At 47.7% G+C, this 22,597-nt stretch overlaps 1 protein-coding gene across 1 annotated transcript in view; it reads left to right on the plus strand.

The window, feature by feature from the left end:
* The first annotated feature begins 8,698 nt into the window (after positions 1 to 8,698).
* LOC138498703 (uncharacterized) overlaps positions 8,699 to 22,597 on the plus strand; it is a 95,745-nt gene continuing 81,846 nt past the window's right edge. The window contains exons 1-3 of the mRNA XM_069622350.1: positions 8,699 to 8,749; positions 14,863 to 14,930; positions 18,486 to 18,528. The gene's annotated coding sequence lies outside the window, so the exon portion shown is untranslated. The remainder of the gene's footprint in view (positions 8,750 to 14,862; positions 14,931 to 18,485; positions 18,529 to 22,597) is intronic.

Below are 22,597 nucleotides of genomic sequence, written 5' to 3' on the forward strand. Positions count from 1 at the left end.
CCTCCACGGACATGCATGCCCTACCCTTCCCTCAATTCCCATATGCCACCACACTTCACTCCAGACCCACATTCCCCCATGCCTCCTCTACAGACCCACAGGCACCCATCCAGGGGCAACATTTAAATTTGCAAGCTACTAGCCAGACATAAGTCACTTGCCTCAATTCTATGCATACACACAGCACATCATTTCTTAGTCATCAGGATTGAAAAATCACTAGGCAATAGCTAGGGATGAGTGCACATTTTGCATACCATACCAGACCCACGAGCCCCAGCTCACCATGCCACCATAAACAAGCAGATGCCCCCAGCCCGCCCTATGCGCCCATGCCTCCATTCACAGACAGATGCCTCCATCCCTCCCTCCAGACCAACATGCTCCTTCTCTCTGTTCACACCCAGATGCCCCATCCCTCACCCCCCCCCACATCCAGGTGCTCCAACCCTCCCTCCAGACTCACATGCCCCCATTCCTCCTTTCAGACCCACATGCTGCAGTCTTCTCTCCAGACCCACCTGCCACAGTCCCCCATTCACATGCAGATGCCCCAAGGTCTGCATGCCTCCATTCCTCACTCCAGACCCACATCCACATGCCCCTTAATTCCCTCCAGACCCACAAGCCCCCATCCCTCCGTCCAGACCGACATACCCCATTCCTCACTCTACCCACACAGCCCCATCCCTCCCTCAAGATCCACACTCAACTGCCCCATCCCTCCCTCCAGATCCACACCCAGAGCCCCAACCTTCCCTCCAGATCCACGCCCAGATGCCCATCCCTCTCTTCTGATACACACCCAAATGCCCCATCACTCCCTCCATATCCACACCCAGATGCTCCATCCCTCCCTCCAGACCCCCACCCAGAACCCCATCCTTGCCTCCAGATCCACAGTCAGAGCCCCATCTCTCCCTCCAGACCCCCACCCAGAACCCCATCCTTGCCTCCAGATCCACAGTCAGAGCCCCATCTCTCCCTCCAGACCCCCACCCAGAACCCCATCCTTGCCTCAAGATCCACAGTCAGAGCCCCATCCCTCCTTCCAGATCCACGCCCAGAACCCCACCCTTCGCTCTAGATCCACACCAAGATGTTCCATCCCACCCTGCAGATCCACACCCAGGTGTCCCCATCCATCCCTCCAGATGCACACCCAGGTGGCTCATGCCTCCCTCCAAATCCACACCCAGGTACCCCATCCCTCCTCCAGATCCACACTCAGCCACCCCATCCCTCTCTCCAGATCCACACCCAGATGCCCCCACCCCACCCCTCACTCCAGATCTACACCCAGGTGCCCCCACCCGACCCCTCTCTCCAGATCCACACTCAGATGCCTCATCCCTCCTTCTAGATCCACACTCAGATGCCCCCTTCCTGCAGATCCTCACCCAGGTGCCCCTATCATTCCCTCCAGATCCACACCCAGACACCCCATCCCTCCGTCCAGATGCACACCCAGATGTGGTATGCCTCCCTCTAAAGCCAAAGCCAGGTGCCCCATCCCTTTCTCCAGATCCACACCCAGATGCCCATCCATTCCTCCAGATCTACACATAGGTGCCCCACCGCACCCTCGCTCCAGATCCACATCCAGGTGCCGTCTTCCCTCCTTTCAGATCCACAACCAGATGCCCATGTCCATCCCCCCACATCCACGACCAGGTGCCCCATCCCTCCCTCCAGATCTACAAACAGGTGCTCCACACCGCACCCTCGCTCCAGATTTACACACAGGTGCCCCCACTGCACCCTCGCTCCAGAGCCACACCCATGTGCCTTCTTCCCTCCATTCAGATCCACAACCAGATGCCCATGTCCATCCCCCCACATCCACGACCAGGTGCCCCATCCCTCCCTCCAGATCTACAAACAGGTGCTCCACACCGCACCCTCGCTCCAGATCTACACACAGGTGCCCCCACTGCACCCTCGCTCCAGAGCCAAACTATGTGCCTTCTTCCCTCCATTCAAACCAGATGCCCATGTCCATCCCCCCACATCCACGACCAGGTGCCCCATCCCTCCCTCCAGATCTACAAACAGGTGCTCCACACCGCACCCTCGCTCTAGATCTACACACAGGTGCCCCCACTGCACCCTCGCTCCAGAGCCACACCCATGTGCCTTCTTCCCTCCATTCAGATCCACAACCAGATGCCCATGTCCATCCCCCCACATCCACGACCAGGTGCCCCATCCCTCCCTCCAGATCTACAAACAGGTGCTCCACACCGCACCCTCGCTCCAGATCTACACACAGGTGCCCCCACTGCACCCTCGCTCCAGATCCACACCCAGGTGCCTTCTTCCCTCATTTCAGATCCACACCGAGATGTCCCCCACCACTCCCCCCAGATCCACACCCAGGTGCCCCCATCCAACCCTTCAGATCCACACCCAGGTGCCCCATCCATCCCTCCAGATCCACACCTAGGTCCCCCATCCCTTTCTCCAGATCGACACCCAGAAGCCCCATCCCTGCCTCCAGATCCACACCCAGATGCCCCATCCCTCCCTCCAGATCCACATCCAGATGCCCCATCCCTCCCTCCAGATCCACACCCAGATGCTCATCCCTCCCTCCAGATCCATACCCAGATGTTCCCCAGCAACCCACTCTGGGGACCCCATTCTAGACACCAGTTAGCCCACAGACCCCTTCTTCGTTACATTACCATTCAACCGCCTCTTCATGAATCATAATATCTAGTTTAGCCCATATGCCCCATCCACTGTTGTTTCTTGCTCTCTGGCCTCACATTAGCAGCTTTCAGAATGCACGATTCCCCTCCTGCCTGTACCTTCCCCTCGAGATGAGGAGATGGCCTAGGACATAATATGCTCACAAGTCATGTGACAAGCAAGAGGTGGAGAGCATTGCTATAGTCAGTTCTTGGATGGGAATTCGTGTTTACTTCCGGTTCAATTAACCTAAAGCGAAGCCCTGCTTAGGGCCATTTTTATGCACTTTTGGGGACTGGGGCATGGACACCTCTGGGGCCCCCCTCCGCCTTACCAAAGGAATCAAGGGATATAGAATATCGTGTTGCACCACTGCCCCCCAGCCCCGTCACAATCATAACCCACAGCTTGATATGTTGTTTGCAGAGATCAAACAAAGGATTACAAACACCATTTCAGTCTACTTAACCTCTTCATTCTTGAAGTCAGAATGATAAACAAGTAGCATTCCAAGGACAACATTAGCAGTCTACGACATGGGTAATTGTGCTCTAGCATAGGTACAGGAAACATTTCACTAAATGGCAGCCACGAGGAAGGTATATCGGGCAGAGTTTAACTGCAGGACACAGCTCGTAGGAAAAAGTTGCACTTATACCAGAATAGACAAACGACACAGATTCGCTGCCTCACAGATGCAAAAGTGCTCGAGCATGGATACAGGTGACCAATGGGAAGCAAGGATAAAACTCCAAATACCATAGCATAAAGAGTGGATGACGTTTTGAAGATACCCGAAGGTTGTCCATATCCAAACGGAGATTAGAGAGCAAATAAAAAAGTGGCCATAGTGTGCATTATATCAAATCTCACTATTATTATAGAGTAAGCAACACTGCATATAGCCAGTGAAACCATGATTGAGTCTTTTTTAAAGATCATGCCCTGAGAACAAAATCACTCTGAAGGGCTGACTATTTTCAAGGTTGAGGGACTGGCAATTTTGACAGGTGATGCAATACAAGATTAAATGAGATGCCCAGGATCACATGTTGGTTAAAACGTGAAGCTGGGATTCGCAAACCTCTTTGCAATCTCTGCACTTTACCACTGTGTTTTCTTAGCCTGAACTAGACTAATCTAATTTTACAGAACTGACAAGGAAAATATGCAAATCACATGACCAAACACAATCCTTTCCATAGAAGACAGCACAGTACTGTCATTGATAAAAGATGTGTCCAGGATAACTGTATCATTTTATGGCAATGCCAGGATCCAAGCATGAACGTTTCGGTTCCACAGTCTGGAATTTGGATACATAATCACCTCCGTGGACTAACACTTTGTCTTTGGAGGTGCCTGCCTAGCTTTTCCAACTCCCCATCTGAACAAACCAAATTCTAGACCTTCACCATACTGATGCTATGGTACTTTCTACAGTAACCGCTATCTGGTGCAGGTACATTGGTGATGATAACACCTGGTGTGCTAAAAATCAAAGTACATATACACGCAGGCTTATCGACTGCATACATTGCAAAGGCTGAGTCAGCCTTGCTGGAATTTGGTAATGTAATCTTGCATATGAACGCCAATCTCTGCAATGAGTGCTTAGCTCATTGAGCTATTCTCTGAACCATCGCGACACTCAAATTCATCAATATCCATTTCAATTTGGCTATTGCACATGATCAACATAATCGCCACAGAAAGGTGTGCATGCTACAGGCGTTGGCTGCACAAACTATGTATACAACAGTGACCATAGTAAGCATTACAGGATGAAAAGGTCAGAGCAGAATGTGCATGTCAACAACAGCAGGCAATATGTTTAGAGCCTCAGCAGCACGCCGTAAAGAATCCTGACATGTGATATTTAATTTTGGTGACTAATGGGAGCTGAATTCTTTTAATCAAGCTGCATTTTGGGGCCCCCCTCCAAGGTGGAGGCCCGGGGCAAGTGCCCATTTTGCCCTCCCGTAAAGACGTCACTGGCTCTGCCTGCTTCTCATCATGTGACTTGGAGAAATAAACATATGTTCTGCACAATTTACGCGTACCCTCTTTGTCCGCGTGAATTGTGCAGAATGTATGCAATTCGCAAGGACCAAGTGTGAATAGCATGCATCATGCCCAATTTAAACGGACCCTTTTGTCCTTGCAAATTGTGCTGAAATTGTGCTATTGACCCTTCGTCCTTTGCGAATAGACACTATCTTCGGATATAGTTCCTGGGAAGCATAATGTGAGTTGTATGGGATTTAAATGTCAGTTTCCTGTCTAGCTGGCCAATAGAACGACCAAGCTGTGGAGAGCAGTGAAACGTCAGTTGCTTTTTTGAAATTGCAATATAGATTCTTATTTTTCTGGAACCGCACTGCCTTGGAGAGATCTTTTCCAGCGATTAGTGCCGAGCAGTGCCCACCTATTGAGTGTTGGCAATATACTGGCTTTTTTGATATTCTATTTTTGGCTACAAACACCCTGATTCACAGAGTGGTGCAAAGTGTATTTTTGTAGTGCAAAGTGACTTTGCACTGGTTTCGCACTGATTCATGGAATTTTTAGCGCAGTGCAAAGTCACTTTGCACTGCCAACAAAGTGCAAAATGACTTTGCACTGCGCTACAAATTCCACGAATCAGGATTGTATCAAAAGCTTAGAACAGCCAAGAACACAGGCTGCGATTGAGAGGCGTGGCATACGAAGCATACCCACCGGATGCCGGGCTACCAAAAGCTTCCCAGGGCTGCAATCAGTCAGTGCTTTCGTCAGGTGGCTGCCCAGGGTCCTTCGGCGATCGGCTACTCGGGACAGTAGGGATAGCCCCCCTACAACCCTCATCACAAGGGATTGTGTCTGCTCGGTGCAAATGCAAGAATGAGTGTGGTGGATCCCTTTGACATCAGAGATGACTGGAAGAAGTGTGGGAGTGCGTCTACCACCACCCTCGAGCATTTCTACCACCAACCTCCAGAACCCTCTCCTTTCCAATAAATTGAGCTGCGGCTTCCCCGCTCATTTTGTTGAAGGCGGTCGGTTTACAGAGGGGTAGGTCGCCCTCTGCCTCTTCCCAATTTTCATGCAGGGCTACGTGCGTCCCTACGCAAGCCCGCAGCTCCTTTCCACATCATCTCTGGGGTTTCTCCTGACTTCTGTTCTGTCCTCAGCTCGTGGTCCTTGTGGACATCTTCCCTTTGTTTTCCCTGGTGAACCCTACCCTTCCCCTCCCTGTACTTCCTCCCACGTCTATCCTTTTCATTACTTGCCCCGCTCAACTGGAATGCATTTCCCTAAGTATCAAAACTGTCCCACCTCTTGAATGCTTCAAGATTAGACTGAAGTTCTGCCCTTCAAAGGGGTATCCCCGCAAACCCTCACGGACTCCAGGGCACACCGTCCACAATTCTCCATTCCTATGTTCAGCTGTAAATATGCCATTATGTATGATACTACTGTAAGAGCTGGCGTACACAGGCCAACGTGCAGGATTTCATTCACTCAGTCGGACCACTACATATCCCAAGGCAACAGCTCCCTCTAGTGGTGACAACAAGTGAAGCTACTGCACCGGGCCAACATACAGGGACAAACATACATCTGGCCTTTTATTATACTGTCGGATTAGATGATGGATTGCGACACTAGGCCTTTATTACGTGTACTGCCAATGTCTGCTATGTTGTCCTTGTGCCAGGTTTCGGTATCCATTACCTGCCTCCCCCAGCAACTAGATACTCATTCCCAGAAACCTTTAATATACTGTACAAGCACCCCAACTGGAGCCTGTCTCTGTCTCCTGAACTCTTTCCTGTGTACGTCATTTCTGATCGAAATGACACCCAAACCTTAAATCAATACAATAAATAAAAATAAAAAATAAATACGTGTCAGGATAGGCCTCTCTGTCAATTGACTTGGACATGGTACCATTTCTTATGTATCCCTCGCACATTTTGAATGACCCTAGGTGACCGGAGCATAGCACAGGGGCACGTGCTGGTCTTGGAAACAAGACCACGCAGAGCAAGAGAGGTTTCAATCCTGGAACCACGCATAGAAACCGATCTCACATTAAATTAACCTGGCTGAGTACTGCCCACCTTTTCCCGCCTCCCTCAGAGCTCCTCCCTCTCTAGCGCTGCGCTGCCCCCAGCTCACATTCCCATGCGCAATAAGGATATTCTGTTCTAGTTCCAGTTCTTTCTGGAGTCCCTGTCTAATTTTGGAGCTCAGTACATAAGACAGAGGTCTGCAACCTTTGGCTCTCCAGATATTTTGAATTACAGCTCTGTAGGGTTGAGGCTCTCAGGAAAGCGCGGCGGCGTTGTGGGAAACAACTAGTATTTATTTATGAACAGAACTAAGAATAACAATATGTATAAGGAGCCCCGCTGGGCTGGTCTCATCCTTCACTCGCCCGGCTCCAGCTTCCCACACTCCTCGCGCTCGAACCTCAAGCTGCCTCACAGGCTCAGTTAGACACGTGAAGTGGCACAGGTGTCGCTGTAGTTACCACACTACAAACTCCCATCGACGCAAACAAGCATAGTCATTGGTGAGGGACCATGGGAGGCGTAGTTCTAAATATTTGAAGAGCCAAAGGTGGCAGACCCCTGGTATAAGATGTCTAGTAAAACCGAACATTATAGAGGTTTGATTTAGTCATAACAACATGTTCGTGCAAATATGTTCTGACGGAATGTTGCTGAATATGTGCATGTAGCAGGTGTGGCAGTCAATGTGCGTGCTCGGAAGGCAAGCTTTATCTAGTCACAGACTAGTCCGCTCCCTGAGCTCCCTGATGAGCAGGACACCGCCATCTTTCCTCCCGGGTGGCTCTGTCGCCTCCCGCCTGTCGCACTTCCCCCAACCACACCTCCCTAGCACACTTACCCGCTGCCTCTCCTGACACTGCATGCCGTGCTTTTGGGTCCCTGGTTAGGCTCCAGGTATTCCTCTGGAATGCTTCACTGACCGCCATGGAAAGGGAGAAGGGACTAGAAGAAGTGCCATCTTCCCTTTTCTATGGCAGCCATTTCCTGTGATAGTTGTGTTTTAATTTGTGAACTGACCATGGTACTCTTTCACAATAATACAAAAAAAAAAAAGCTATTGACACCGCAAGGTGATGATAGCTATAACACCATTGGAGGACAGCATTATTGCCTAGTAATTTATTTAATTGTTTTTTTAGAATGCGCCTAACATCATACAGTTCGGTTTCCAAGCGCGAATTGAGGATTTGAACCTCTGGCACTCTGCGTGGTTTTGCTTCTGAAACCAGCGAGTTGTCCCTGTGCTATCCTCGGTTCACCGTTCACTGGTGTTCATGGTGCTGGGGGCCCTGTTAATGCAACCTGTAACTTGGACACCGGGCCATTACCAGGCGGTAATGCCCCCCAACTCTCAGGCAATTGTTTAAGTATGACCTTGGTGCCACCGGTGCCTTTTCTGTTTCTCTACACTGTACAGCGCTTTGATGCCCGCATGGACCTGCTCCGTACTGTATAAAACTATAAAATAAAATAAATAAAGACATATGACATGCTCCTCTACCTTTGTGACCTGGGATTTCACTTTAACTTGGACTGCACATGCACCATGCAAGGGCCCACGTACTCTTAAAAAAACGTAGTCTGCCCTGGTGGTCTCTTTCTCCAGGTAATATCCCACCTGACCTGTGGTTGTCTTTCTCTTTGCCGAAATGTCTCTTTCATGCTGGGAGGAAGTGAGGTCTAGTGATCAAGAGATTAGGGATTACACAGTCTGGTTTCTAGTCCTAGCCTCGCACTATAAACCAATTCCGTGATCCTGGGCACATCAACTGATCTTCCTTTGCTTGTAGGCCGCTGTTGGTTCCAAAGTGAGTTGTTGGATGAAGTCAAAAAGCTGACATCTACCTCTACATTTAACACAAATGCCATTCCCCCAAAGTTCTTCCTTTGTAAAGGAATTCCTCAAATGAAGATTAACATGTGTGTGTTTTATCAACAGCATGAAGATAATTGGGCCGGGTGGCAAGAAAAATGGTATCCAGAACAATGTCCCGGTGAGTATTTTCATCCCCAAATCCCACTTGTGAGCTTTCGTCTTGCGGCTAAACACTTTCTTCTCCCCACAATTCCCCACACACAAATCAGGTGTCACATAGCTTGTAGCCATCTGTCTGCTTGTGATGAGCAACCACAAGTAATTCAATATTGTTTACACGTTGACAAAGAAACTATACAGCAACAGATGTGATTATGCTCCTCAATGGTGCTCATGAAAGGATGAAAGGGTGTGTTGGCCCAGGATTCCCCCTGTACATGCAGCGCAGGGTTATCAGGTAATAATGTCCCCATCCATAATGTCGCTGGGAAAAACCATTGGTGACATTATATATGGTGACATGATGTATGGGGACAGGTTGCGGGGATGTCTCCTGCTCCCCTTGTAAAAGTGAAAAAGAAATTCCGGGTTGCAGGGCTGTCCCCCGCATGTTCAATGTAATAATGTCTCCGCCAAAAAAACGGCGACTTTTTTGTCAGGGGGACATTGTTGCGGGGACGTTATTACATGGTACCCATGCAGGCTGGCCAGAGGTTTCAGTCTTGGGTGCGGTGACCCAGTGCGCTTGCTGACCAGCTCCTGAGTTCTTGCCTAATCTGCATGTAGCAATGGGGAGGAGCAGTGTGTTGTACCCCAAAACTAAAAGTCAAACCTGTTCTGATTTACCCAATCCGTTGTCCAAGAAAGATGTCATGCACGTATGTCTTTATATTTGGGACAGTGTTAGAGGCCTGTTACACCCGAGGTTACCAGATGGCGTATCGTCATCGAGCGTCTTTCAGTTCTTTGGTCTTTTTACCAATTTCGCCACTCCTTAAATCCGTTTCCGATTTCTAGACTCTCCATGGCATCGCTTTTTGTTGAGCAAAGGAGGATGTGCATTGTATTGAAGCAGTTTGTCTTCGGTTCTTCATCTCCCAGATCCACATTTGCTCACTGGATAACCCCCGGTTGGGTGGCCCCTTCTGCCATGTGGTGATGGAAATGGATGCCCTGCTCAGACCCCAGAGACTGGCACCAAAGGCAATGAGATCAATCTTGTATCATGTCCCGGTTCCCACACTGAAAAGACAAGTGCCATAGATGGCCCATTCTAGTCTTACAGCTGGTCTTACAGCTGGTAATCAGGGACCATGGAATATCCCGGTTTTATTGGCCTAGCGTTTTTAACCATATCTGGAACTGCATGACTGCATGATCGGTTTGCAAAAAAAGGCCTTCAGGGATCCTGTCGCAGATAACCCCTCCACAACTCCCGCAGAGGTACCATTTTCATGTGGCCCTGGATGTAGTCTGTGCCCTTGAACCATCCAGTCAGGTCAAACGATATATCCTGGTAATACTTGACTATGCCACATGATACTTAAAGCAAAATAATATCTTACAGACGATTGTGAAGCACCGTGTACCTTTTTCCCCCCAAGTCATCTACCCTGAAGAGATTTTGACAGACCAAGGAACCACCTTTATATCAAAACTCATGACATAGGGAAAAACGCCTTAAAATGCAGTGAATCTCTATGTACCATCCCCAGACCAATGGTCTGATGGAGCAGTTTCATAAATTGCTAAAAGCCCTCCTATGGAAATGAGAAGCTCAATTGGGAGGAATTGGAAAATCTGTTATCGTGAATACGCTTTGCAGCCTGGAAAACTTCCCAAACATCAATCAGCTTTTCATCCGTCGAGCTGGTATATGGGAAAGAAAGAACCCTGATACATGTCTGATATTTTAGGAAACAGCTGGACGGCCCAAAGTGACCAGAGTAAAACGTGCACAGTTTACCCAGGATACCAAAACCCACAGGACCTTCAATAGGCAGCTAGTAAGAACCCATTTGGCCATAGCACGTACACCTATACAACTTTAATGGCGGCAATAAGGTGATGATGCTGTTTCCGACTTCAGCTAACAAACTGATCACCAAATAGTGCGGCCTGTGCGAAATAATTGAGGCCATTGGGGACTTGAACCATTAGATTAGACAAGGACACATTAGGCACAAGGATCAGATTTATCACACACAATGCTTACAGAATGAAGAGAAGAGAACCTGGTCACAACCAGTGTGACCCTCCTTATTCCTATACCCCCCACCACTCTTATAACTGGCAATTCTTACACAGAAGAACCGGCACAATTCTTTGGACCTTTCCCAATGTGTTCTCAGAGAACCCAGGAAGAGGAGAGGTTTTTACCCAAGATCATGGCCCCAAGAGGTCAGCTGGTATGCCTGATACCATATCAGATCCCAGAGGCACAGAGAGACATTGTCAAGCAACAGATCAAGATTAAGCTCTTCCTGAAGTTTATTGAACTAACCAAAAGCCAATGGTTGTCGTCTATTGTTTTGCTAAAGAACGTGGTGGCGCATGGCACTGTTGTACAGATGTTCAAAAGGTTAACATCTCAGCATTCAATCTTTTTCCAATGCCTCATATTGACAAGCTTATTGAGTGTCTGGCAGTAGCTAACTTCATCTCCACCGTAGACCTGACCAAGGACTATTGGCAGGTCCACATGACTTCTACCCACAATGCAGTAAAGTACCTGGGCTCTTTTTTTAGGGGAATGGTCTCATACAACCTCAGGAGAAGAAGAGTAAAGTAGTTTGAATGTGCCGCGACCCGAAATCTTCTTAGGCCTAATCAGATGTTTCTGGGGATGTGTCCTTGCTTTTTCAACCATAGTGGTACAACTCTCCGAAACCATGAAAAATTACAAGCCACACCGACTGGTATGGGACCAAACCAATAGCGACTAAGGGAGTGTGTTTGAAATACGCCAGAACTGAGAGTGCCAGACTTCTCCTGGCCATTTAGTTTACAGACACACCTCACCGGTTAGCCTAGGAGCGGTGTCATCCCCGATCTACAATGGGAACCCCTTTCCTGTTCACCAGACAGATGCTGTTTGAGCAGGAGAGGAGGTGCTCCCCCATTTAGATTGAGGCCCTAGCTATCAAGCAGGCCGTGGAGTCATTAAAATATTACTGGGCGGGGTGAAGATTCCGACTGGTTCCTACCAGGCTCCACTGCACTGTTTGGCCAATAATAAAGATAATCACAATGGCATCGTACAATGGTTCCTTGCCTTGCAACCCTATATGTTTGTGGTGATTCTTCGAAAGGGCCAAGCACATGACAATGACGATTTCCTGAGCCGATATCCCCTTGAGAAATCTAGGGGAGCCCCTAGGGTTATGTGGCGAGCCAGAGGTACTCGCCATCCTTTAAATGGGGAACTACAAGTCCCAGCTCCAATACTGAGGATCATGGAGGTGGCGCTGCTTGACCAAGCCGGTATGGGAGCATGAAATTGGACGAGAGACACGAATCAAGCGAAGAAGCGTCGGCGGCTCGCTTGTCTGAAAGATAAGTACATCCGCAATTGGTTCATGTGATAATAACTAATGAAATAATAACAAAATCTTTTTAAACTAATTTTAAATAGCAAAAAAATATCGAATTTGTTTCTCTTTTTAAATTTTGGGGGTTCTCCCCAAGCCCCCATTTCCCTAGCTTTATTACCCCGAGATAACCCCCCCACCAGTATTTATCCTTTACCCCACATAGCATATATACATATAACCAAACAAATCGATATGTTTTCGTTATTTATTTGGTTATTTTAATTTCGGAATAAGCACTGTATGCCCCCCAATTGCTCTTCGCTCAAGCCCGGAGCGTCATGCTACTGCAGAACACCATCCAAATAAAACAAAGAGGCCGCACGCCTTTTTAAAGCCTCACCCAGAGGCAAAAAGTTAACACCTGCAGGCTCAAGCGACCCTTACCCATTTAACCAATCAGAACCGAGAAACATAGGAGTCTGGAGAAAGAGCTAATCAAAAGTCAGTTTACAAGAAAGACAGCAACCGCATTATTCTGAAAGACTCTGCAGACAGTCATTTGCTGTCTTGGACCCAGAGGAGTTAGACATACTTAACGCGGCTCCCTTCCTGAATGGGAGACTCTTGCCTGACACAAGGCAGCCTTGGAGGACTGCTTACCAGGAAAATCCTGGTACTCCACCCCAGAAAGAGCAGGAAGATTGCCCCTTGGAGAATGTGGAAGTGCTGGTGCACACTGTGAAGCAAAGACGCTGCCGTCTATGGGCTAGGAGGTGCCTGCTGGAAGTCTGAGTCCAGTGGAAACGAACTGAAGCCCCCTGGCCTGAAGAGATGGATACTGGGACAACCTGAAGGAGATCCTTGCGGAGGGGGCCAGAAGAACAAAATGGAGTTTAGCACTGGGATTACTCCCTCAGTATTGCGAGTACTTCCATCGGTATTAGTGATGGAGCTTCAATGGGGTGAGAGCCTGAATTATCAGTTGTTGTGTCATTTCCTTGCTTCTAATGTGCAGTACGCCCTCCTCTTGGTGGGATTTGAATTGCTTAGAAGGGAGGCTTATAAGGCTAGAGATCAATCTGATCCAGGAGGCTTATAATGCTAGCGAACAAGCTGAGCAGAGAGGCTTATAATGCTAGCAATCACGCTGAGCAGGGAGGCTTATAATGCTAGAGATCATGCTGAGCAGGGAGGCTTATAATGCTAGAGATCAAGCTGAGCAGGGAGGCTTATAATGCTAGAGATCAAGCTGAGCAGGGAGGCTTATAATGCTAGAGATCAAGCTGAGCAGGGAGGCTTATAATGCTAGAGATCAAGCTGAGCAGGGAGGCTTATAATGCTAGAGATCAAGCTGAGCAGGGAGGCATATAATGCTAGAGATCATGCTGAGCAGGGAGGCTTATAATGCTAGAGATCAAGCTCAGCAGGGAGGCTTATAATGCTAGAGATCAAGCTGAGCAGAGAGGCTTATAATGCTAGAGATCAAGCTGAGCAGGGAGGCTTATAATGCTAGAGATCAAGCTGAGCCGGGAGGCATATAATGCTAGAGATCATGCTGAGCAGGGAGGCATATAATGCTAGAGATCATGCTGAGCAGGGAGGCTTATAATGCTAGAGATCAAGCTGAGCAGGGAGGCTTATAATGCTAGAGATCAAGCTCAGCAGGGAGGCTTATAATGCTAGAGATCAAGCTGAGCAGGGAGGCTTATAATGCTAGAGATCAAGCTGAGCAGGGAGGCTTATAATGCTAGAGATCAACCTCAGCAGGGAGCCTTATAATGCTAGAGATCAGGCTGAGCAGGGAGGCTTATAATGCTAGAGATCAAGCTGAGCAGGGAGGCTTATAATGCTAGAGATCAATCTGATCCAGGAGGCTTATAATGCTAGCGAACAAGCTGAGCAGGGAGGCATATAATGCTAGAGATCATGCTGAGCAGGGAGGCTTATAATGCTAGAGATCAAGCTCAGCAGGGAGGCTTATAATGCTAGAGATCAAGCTCAGCAGGGAGGCTTATAATGCTGGAGATCAAGCTCAGCAGGGAGGCTTATAATGCTAGAGATCAAGCTGAGCAGGGAGGCTTATAATGCTAGAGATCAAGCTGAGCAGGGAGCCTTATAATGCTAGAGATCAGGCTGAGCAGGGAGGCTTATAATGCTAAAGATCAAGCTCAGCAGGGAGGCTTATAATGCTAGAGATCAAGCTGAGCAGGGAGGCTTATAATGCTAGAGATCAAGCTGAGCAGGGAGGCATATAATGCTAGAGATCATGCTGAGCAGGGAGGCTTATAATGCTAGAGATCAAGCTCAGCAGGGAGGCTTATAATGCTAGAGATCAAGCTGAGCAGGGAGGCTTATAATGCTAGAGATCAAGCTGAGCAGGGAGGCATATAATGCTAGAGATCATGCTGAGCAGGGAGGCATATAATGCTAGAGATCAAGCTGAGCGGGAGGCTTATAATGTTAGAAATCACGCTGAGCACGGAGGCTTATAATGCTAGAGATCATGTTTTTTTCTATTTCTTTTTTTAATAATACAGGGGCAGACCCTAAGCGACCCCTCCCCCACCGCTCCCACTTCCCCCTACCTTTATTTATGTCCTTACCCAACCCCCACCATCTATTTATTAAAAAGGGTACAAAAATCTGGGCAAAGTTCGAACCAAAAAACTCGATCTTTTCAGCTTTGTAGTTTTCCGATTCGTTTTTTGGGGGGTTTACCGTTGCTCTCAACTAGACTCCTATTGTACTTTTTTTTCAGAATCAGAGCACAAAGCCCCAGGATAAGCTGGTGGATATCCTACTGGCATTCGCCAAGCAGCACTTCAGGTAAGAATGTAGCATGCACAGTGATCGAAGTGAGCGGGTACGGTTGGGGGCGGTGTTCCACTACTTTTATTTGTATCTGTTTACCATTCCTCTACTTTTTGCGACCATATTCACCATTCTATACAGAGGATGTGTCCATTCAGGATCCTGTGCCAGTGTAAAGTTACATCCAATGGGGAATGGGGAATTAAAGTTACCGCCTAACCCGTGATCCGGCGGTAATACCGCCGGAGGGTTGAGCGGTAATGGAAATACAGTTGGGTACTATCGCAGTCGGGATACCACCCAACTCGTGATGAGGCTGAATAACTAGACCAGCACTTTAGTGTGGCAAGTAAAGCTAAGATTAGATGAATGTATGCATCAATGCAGAACGTTGGAGTGGGCTGTCGCGCATGGGCAAATAATCAAAATTCCAACACCAAGCCACACCGCCCACATGACACCACCATCATCATGCACATGCGTGATATACTGTGTCCATTCCGACAGATCAAAAGAAGCAGCACTTATTCCGCAACAAGTGCTCTTCTTTTTGTTTTCTTGCTTTAACCTTTTCATTGAAGTTCAAAATATGTCAGTAAGACAACATGATGCCAGAAAATTCAATATATTCACTTATCCAACCCAGTCCTCCTACCCACCTTCTTCCCGCCTCTAAGAACTCAGCAAAGATCAACATCTGCATCCACTTTGTACAATCCTTAATTTAGTCCCCGGGATTGGCCCCTACGAAATCCCTGCCATAGAGCAAGTCAGAGGGAGCACTCCTCCACGGTGCCAGGTGGGTGCATACCTAGGCACGCCACATCCCATGGCACTATAGCAGTATACATCTCTACCTCAGGAATTCTGACGTATACACACAGGAGGTGAATCGCCAGTCACACAGAACATCAAGTCCTCCAAGGAAGACTGCTGCATACCACCTTTTGGGTGGGGAGGTGGTCCCATATACACCACATACCACTTCAATATAGCAGGTGCATTCCTAGGGTTACCAGGTATCACTTCTATTTAGCAAGCTGCAGATATCATGGAAGTAATTCCCATCTCTACATCCAGCAGGTGCATCCCTAGGGGTACCACACATCACTTCAATATAGCAAGTTGCAGATCTCCTGGAAGAAGGTCCCATCTGTACAACCAGCAGGTGCATCCCTAGGGATACCACGCATCACTTCAATATAGCAAGCTGCAGATATCCTGGAAGTAAATCCTATCGGTACATCCAGCAGGTGCATCCCTAGGGGTACCACACATCACTTCAATATAGCAAGCTGCAAATCGCCTGGAAGTAAATCCCATCTGTACATCCAGCAGGTGCATCCCTAGGGATACCACACATCACTTCAATATAGCAAGCTGCAGATCTCCTGGAAGAAGGTCCCATCTGTACAACCAGCAGGTGCATCCCTAGGGGTACCACACATCACTTCAATATAGCAATCTGCAAATCTCCTAGAAGAAGGTCCCATCTGTACATCCAGTATGTGCATCCCTAGGGATACCACACATCACTTCAATTTAGCAAGCTGCAGATCTCCTGGAAGAAGGTCCCATCTTTACATCCAGCAGGTGCATCCCTAGGGATACCACACATCACTTCAATATAGCAAGCTGCAGATATCCTGGAAGTAAATCCCATCTGTACATCCAGCAGGTGCATCCCTAGGGGTACCACACATCACTTCAATATAGCAAGCTGAAAATCGCCTGGAAGTAAATCCCATCTGTACATCCAGCAGGTGCATCCCTAGGGATACCACACATCACTTCAATATAGCAATCTGCAGATCTCCTAGAAGAAGGTCCCATCTGTACATCCAGCATGTGCATCCCTAGGGATACCACGCATCACTTCAATTTAGCAACCTGCAGATCTCCTGGAAGAAGGTCCCATCTGTACATCCAGCAAGTGCATCCCTAGGGGTACCACACATCACTTCAATATAGCAAGCTGCAGATCTCCTGGAAGAAGGTCCCATCTGTATATCCAGCAGGTGCATCCCTAGGGGTACAACACATCACTTCAATATAGCAATCTGCAGATCTCCTAGAAGAAGGTCCCATCTGTACATCCAGCATGTGCATCCCTAGGGATACCACGCATCACTTCAATTTAGCAAGCTGCAGATCTCCTGGAAGAAGGTCCCATCTGTACATCCAGCAGGTGCATCCCTAAGGGTAACACACATCACTTCAATATAGCAAGATGCAGATGTCCTGGAAGTAAATCCCATCTGTACATCCAGCAGGTGCATCCCTAGGGGTAACACACATCACTTCAATATAGCAAGCTGAACATCTCCTGGAACTAAGTCCCATCTTTACATCCAGCAGGTGCATCCCTAGGGATACCTCGCATCACTTCAATATAGCAAGCTGCAGATCTCCTGGAAGAAGGTCCCATCTGTACATCCAGCAGGTGCATCCCTAGGAATATCACGCATCACTTCAATATAGCAAGCTGCAGATATTCTGGAAGTAAATCCCATCTGTACATCCAGCAGGTGCATTCCTAGGGATACCTCGCATCACTTCAATATAGCAAGCTGCAGATCTCCTGGAAGAAGGTCCCATCTGTACATCCAGCAGGTGCATCGCTAGGAATATCACGCATCACTTCAATATAGAAAGCTGCAGATCTCCTGGAAGTAAATCCCATCTGTACATCCAGCATATGCATCCCCAGAGGTACAGAGCATCACTTCAATTGAGCAAACTTGACCCACATGTTTACATTGTGAAATCACTAATGAGGAGTAAATCATTTGCGCAATGGCATAATTCATCAATGCCAATCACCATGGTTACGCTGTTAAACAGCCAATAGCATTCGGATCCCACAGGGTCTTCTCAGAAATGATGCTGGGCGTGCTACTTGTTGTACGAAGAGAGGGCGCATTCGAGCAAATCGGGAAATGTCCGCGAGGATCTTAAGATGCTGATGCGCCAATGTAAGGATCTGGTCAAGGGGATCGCAGAGATGCTCCAGCCAGCTCCTGATTGGCTCTTGGTTTAGGCTTTGGGAATCCGGTATGGGGCAGCAGGAGGAAATCTGAGATGCTCAGGATATCTCCTGATTTTCACCAGTACAACACTAAGTGAATTGGGCCGAGGGTCTTCGTGTAGTGGTCTCCTTTGCACATGCACAGCACAGCGGCTGTGTCTCAGTGTGCCACTGGCACAGTGTCTTTGCACAGATCTGATTTGTGCACTTAGCATTGTCTAAAATCACTTTCCCTTTTTCCTGATGCAGATGTGTAAGGAATTGTCCACCTCTCTACACTGTGACCTTTGTCTAGCTGGATGTGTAGACTTGTATTTCCCCCACTACACTAGTTGCTAATTGAGCCAATGTATGGGGCTGTAGGAATGGGGTCTCTATATTGTATGTCATTTACATGTCATCACATTACTTTTCTACTCACCGGTGATCTGCTACCCACAATCTGAACAGATTTGAAACTTGGTCTGAGTAGAGGAACTGACAACCCCCCCATCCCCCCGCCCCTCTGACCCCCCAAATACTAACTCTTCTTCTCTTTCCAGGGACCCGGAGAAGGCGTGCAGAGCATCAGTCAAATACACAAAGGTAACACGAACTCCACTCTTAAATCAGAGGCCAATGATCGTCACATGGCCATGACATGTGTTACTCCAGGACACGGGCAGAGCATGACTTTCATTTTGCAACAGTCTTAGTGTTAAAAGAATTGTGACAAATTGGAGCATTGGAATGTTGGCAGTTCCATTGCAGAAGACGCCCTGGCAGAAGGCAATAATGGCTGCTGTAGGACCTGTTTTTCAACATTTAGATGTTTTCCCCTAGTCTCTCCTAGGTTTAAACAGAACATTTTGCCCTCATTGGTGAAATGTTCTCATAGCAATATTGCCCCCTGCTTGGGCCATTACCAGGTGGTAACGTCCCTTGGTCTTGATTAAAAGCCCTTGCTTCTTACAGGCCTTTAACACGGGCCATGGGCCGTTACCACCTAGTAATGCTCTCAGAATGGACCATTATTGATGTTTTAAGTTTTTGAACAGAGACAATATCATGAGTGAAAAATCAACAACACAGGCAAAGGCGTATACCTTTGTAGCTTTTGTCACATCCACATTACATTGGATACAACTGAAATTATGACTGCAGGTGTTTGGTAAAAACATTGACACTCAGAGGTAAAGTGGAAACGCCAGTACCAACTAGAGGCTGCTAGTTCATTTGCAGTGTCTAGTTGCCACTTCCTGGATGGGGTCTAATTATCCAATTAGCCAATTAGCCAATCAGCCATGGGTTTTATGGAGGGAAGAATTCACACATGTAATGCTCGATGCAGAAAACCTGGAAATCCCCAAATCTTTGAACTTGATTAGTTGGAGTACAACAGGGTTGAAAGGGAAAATTACCCAGGCCGCATGCCCGGGCTGTCCAATGTCAGGGCGAGTGATGATTTTTACAAACATAGTAGGACAGTTCTGCCGACGTCTGCACGCATAATGAGATACAATAACAGTGCCGGGCATTCTGGGAAAAGCCTGGACATGAGTGAGTTTGTTAGTCACTCAAGGAGTGAGGGAGAGTGCATGAATGGTTGAATTAGAGTGAGTAGAGCACTCTTTGTACATTGTTTCATTGCTTGCTAGGTAGATATGGGCGACATAGGTACTATACCTATAATGAGTGAGTGAGTGAGTGAGTGAGTGAGTGAGTGAGTGAGTGAGTGAGTGAGTGAGTGAGTGAAAGTATCAAAGATGAATAAAAGTGAGTGAGGTGGGGTACAAAAACGCCTGGGAGGAAACGAGAGTGAAAAAGACTGCAAGGAAGTGAAAGATCGGGATAAAGGGAAAAAGAGATGAAAAGAAAATATGAGCGAAAGGGACAAAGATAAAACGGCAAAGAGCGATGTGAACGTCTCCCTTTTTTCATCCAGAATTCTGCTTTTCCCTTGGGGCTGGTGGAAGGTTGTTGGAGCGGGATTAGGAATTTCTATCAGCAGGCATAAAAAAGTTGGAATGTGAGCACCCCGTCAAATCCTCAGAACAAGGGGTTTCCAGTATGCCTGACGTGTGACCTGTCTTCAGAAGATGGTGCCCTAGTGCCATTTACAAGGACCTGTGTAGGCTGATCCAACATCAGGGATATCACCATTGGTAGCAAATAGGTCTGGGTAGAATTAGACTTTATCCAAATGGCCACAAATTCTGTATGACAGATCCCTTCCGTAGAGGCGATATCCACGTTTTCCCTACTGTCTTCCCCTACGAAGCCCAGGTGCTTCCCTGCAGACTCTTTATTTCAGCAACAAATCATGCATGTAGAACCAACTCTTTATAGAACTCTTCACCCAGTGTGCGGCAGTCTGCCTTCTCATATCTAATCGCTTCTGCTGCCCGAGCACTCCCCTAAGACCAAAGCACAATGATGAGCAATGGGAGGCCCACACGTGACCACATTTGGACAGAATGTGTGTGCACCTGCTGTGACCAGCTCGTCACCCCTTGAATTTTTCCTTTCGTAGATCCCTGTGGTCGCATCGCACATCTCTTTTGACTTGTTGGAACAAGTCCTCCAAAGCTTCTGGAAGATTTCTGGAATGTTCCGCACACACTTGATGGGGGTTGAGGTCTATATTACTCCAGCACAGATTGATTTGGATATACGGGAAAATGTCGAAAGGGAAAAGTCAGCGGAAGGAAAAACCAGAGTTTATTTACCCACATTTCCCTTTCGCCATTTTCACCTTGGCCCGTCTCCCTCACTAATGTGATCACCCCCTCCGTACTCCCCTTAGTTACCTTACGGCGGGATTTCGGCCAAAATGACTTTATCCAAATGACCTAACAACTAAAAGTTCGAAAGAATGTACCACCAAATGTTCGACCTTCGTTCAGACTTTTGGTTGGTTAGGTCATCTGGATTTGGTTTAGGGCTGCGGGGTCTGCGGGGGTGTCCCCCCAACCCCTGCTTACTATATATACTGTGAATAGAGGTTGCAGGGGGGTCCCCCGCAGCTGTCCTGCAGTCCAAAAAAAAAAAGGCTGCAAAACACCCGGCTCACCATACTATACAGTATGGTGAGCGGGAGTTGCAGAGGGAACCCCCGCAGCTGACCCAAAAAAACAAAAGGCTGCAGTGGAGTCCCTCGGTCCCCCGCAACACCTCGCTACAGCTCACAATACTATACAGTATAGTGAGCAGTGGTGGTGGAGGACATCCTCGCAGCTGCCCGACAAATAAAAAAAGAAAAGGACCCTGCAGCACTGGTTCCCGATCACGGAAGTAAAAGGGAACTGGCGTTGCAGGGACAAATGAGACAGAAGGAAAGGTATTTAAGGGGGTGGGGGTGTGTAGGGGGTTGAGGTGGGGGTGTGGGGAGAGGGTTTGGGATCATCTGAAATGATCAGGGGAGAAATGACCGAAGATTATTTCGAACAAATAATCTTCAGTCATTTCTCCCTCGAACATTTCTACCTCGGGAAAACCACCCCGATTCTTACGGCGGCACGTGAACCTGCACCACGCGGTCATTTTTTTCATTTTTTTTCTCCAATGTCTTTATTTGTCTCCTGCAACCCTTGCTACCCTTGTTCATCACTGTAATGTGAACATATGGCATAATTGTTCGGCTATTCCAGCCGTACGTAATTTTCGCACTGCTGAAATTTGAACAATTATGGCATACGTTCTTTTTTATTTCGACATTTTCTACTGATTCCATCGATTCGCCCCGCAGCTCTCGTGACTGTCCCTGGCAGAATGTCTTTCCCTGAAGCTGGCAGGCTTCTCAAGGTGGAACTGTGGGACATGGCTGAGTTATATTTGTATTGTGGATGGGGATATAATTAACTTTGTATGAGAGATGCAATGAGGTGGACAGGGTGCAACAGTGACCTATCACTATAATGGTAGCCAGGTCAAATCTGTGGCATCTTACCTTTGCAGGCCGGGACTCTAGACCCAGTCAACGGAAGGGTAGAGTTAAAAGGTGCCAAATATCCCCATTGCAAATTCACAATTCGTATGAACTTTAAAACACATGGGGCCTCATTACGACCCTGGCGCTCCCGGAATGAAGGGGGCCGGTACGGGACCGGCCCCCTTCATTACGGGAGCGCCTATTACAAGCTTTCCTTTGCGGGACCCGGATCGGACGCCTGGTAAAATTGGTCGATTGGTCTGCTTTGTATGACTCGCTGTATGTTGGTGATTTTGTTCTTGAAGTGATCTGCGATATCACTGCATAGTTGTTGGGAGTATACTGGTGAGTTGTTGCATCCGGGTGGGTTTCTCTTCTCATTTACGATGTTGAATAACTCTTTGAGTGTTGGTGGCTTTTCTGATTCCTTCAGTGTAGTGTTTGTTTTTAGCTTCAAGAATTTCGCCTTTGTATGATCGAATTTGTAGTCCTTATTTTATTCTTTTGCACTGGTCGTAGTTTTTCCTCCAATCGTGTCCAAGTTTACGGTTCGTTCTTTTCATTGCTTTAAGGTGGGGGTGAACCATCTAGCCACGGCTTTCTTTCTTGAGGAGAAGAGGTGTTTTTCCAGGCAGATGGCATCTATTGTTTCTGCAGTCCATTTCCTGAGCAGGATACAAGGCCAACCCTGGTGGAGACTCAGGTGTAGGCTAGCAGCACTTTGCGTACAGTTGTTTTATTTAT

This window comes from Ambystoma mexicanum, chromosome 5q (assembly GCF_040938575.1).
Source record: "Ambystoma mexicanum isolate Mex_15411 chromosome 5q, UKY_AmexF1_1, whole genome shotgun sequence".
NCBI lineage: Eukaryota > Metazoa > Chordata > Amphibia > Caudata > Ambystomatidae > Ambystoma > Ambystoma mexicanum.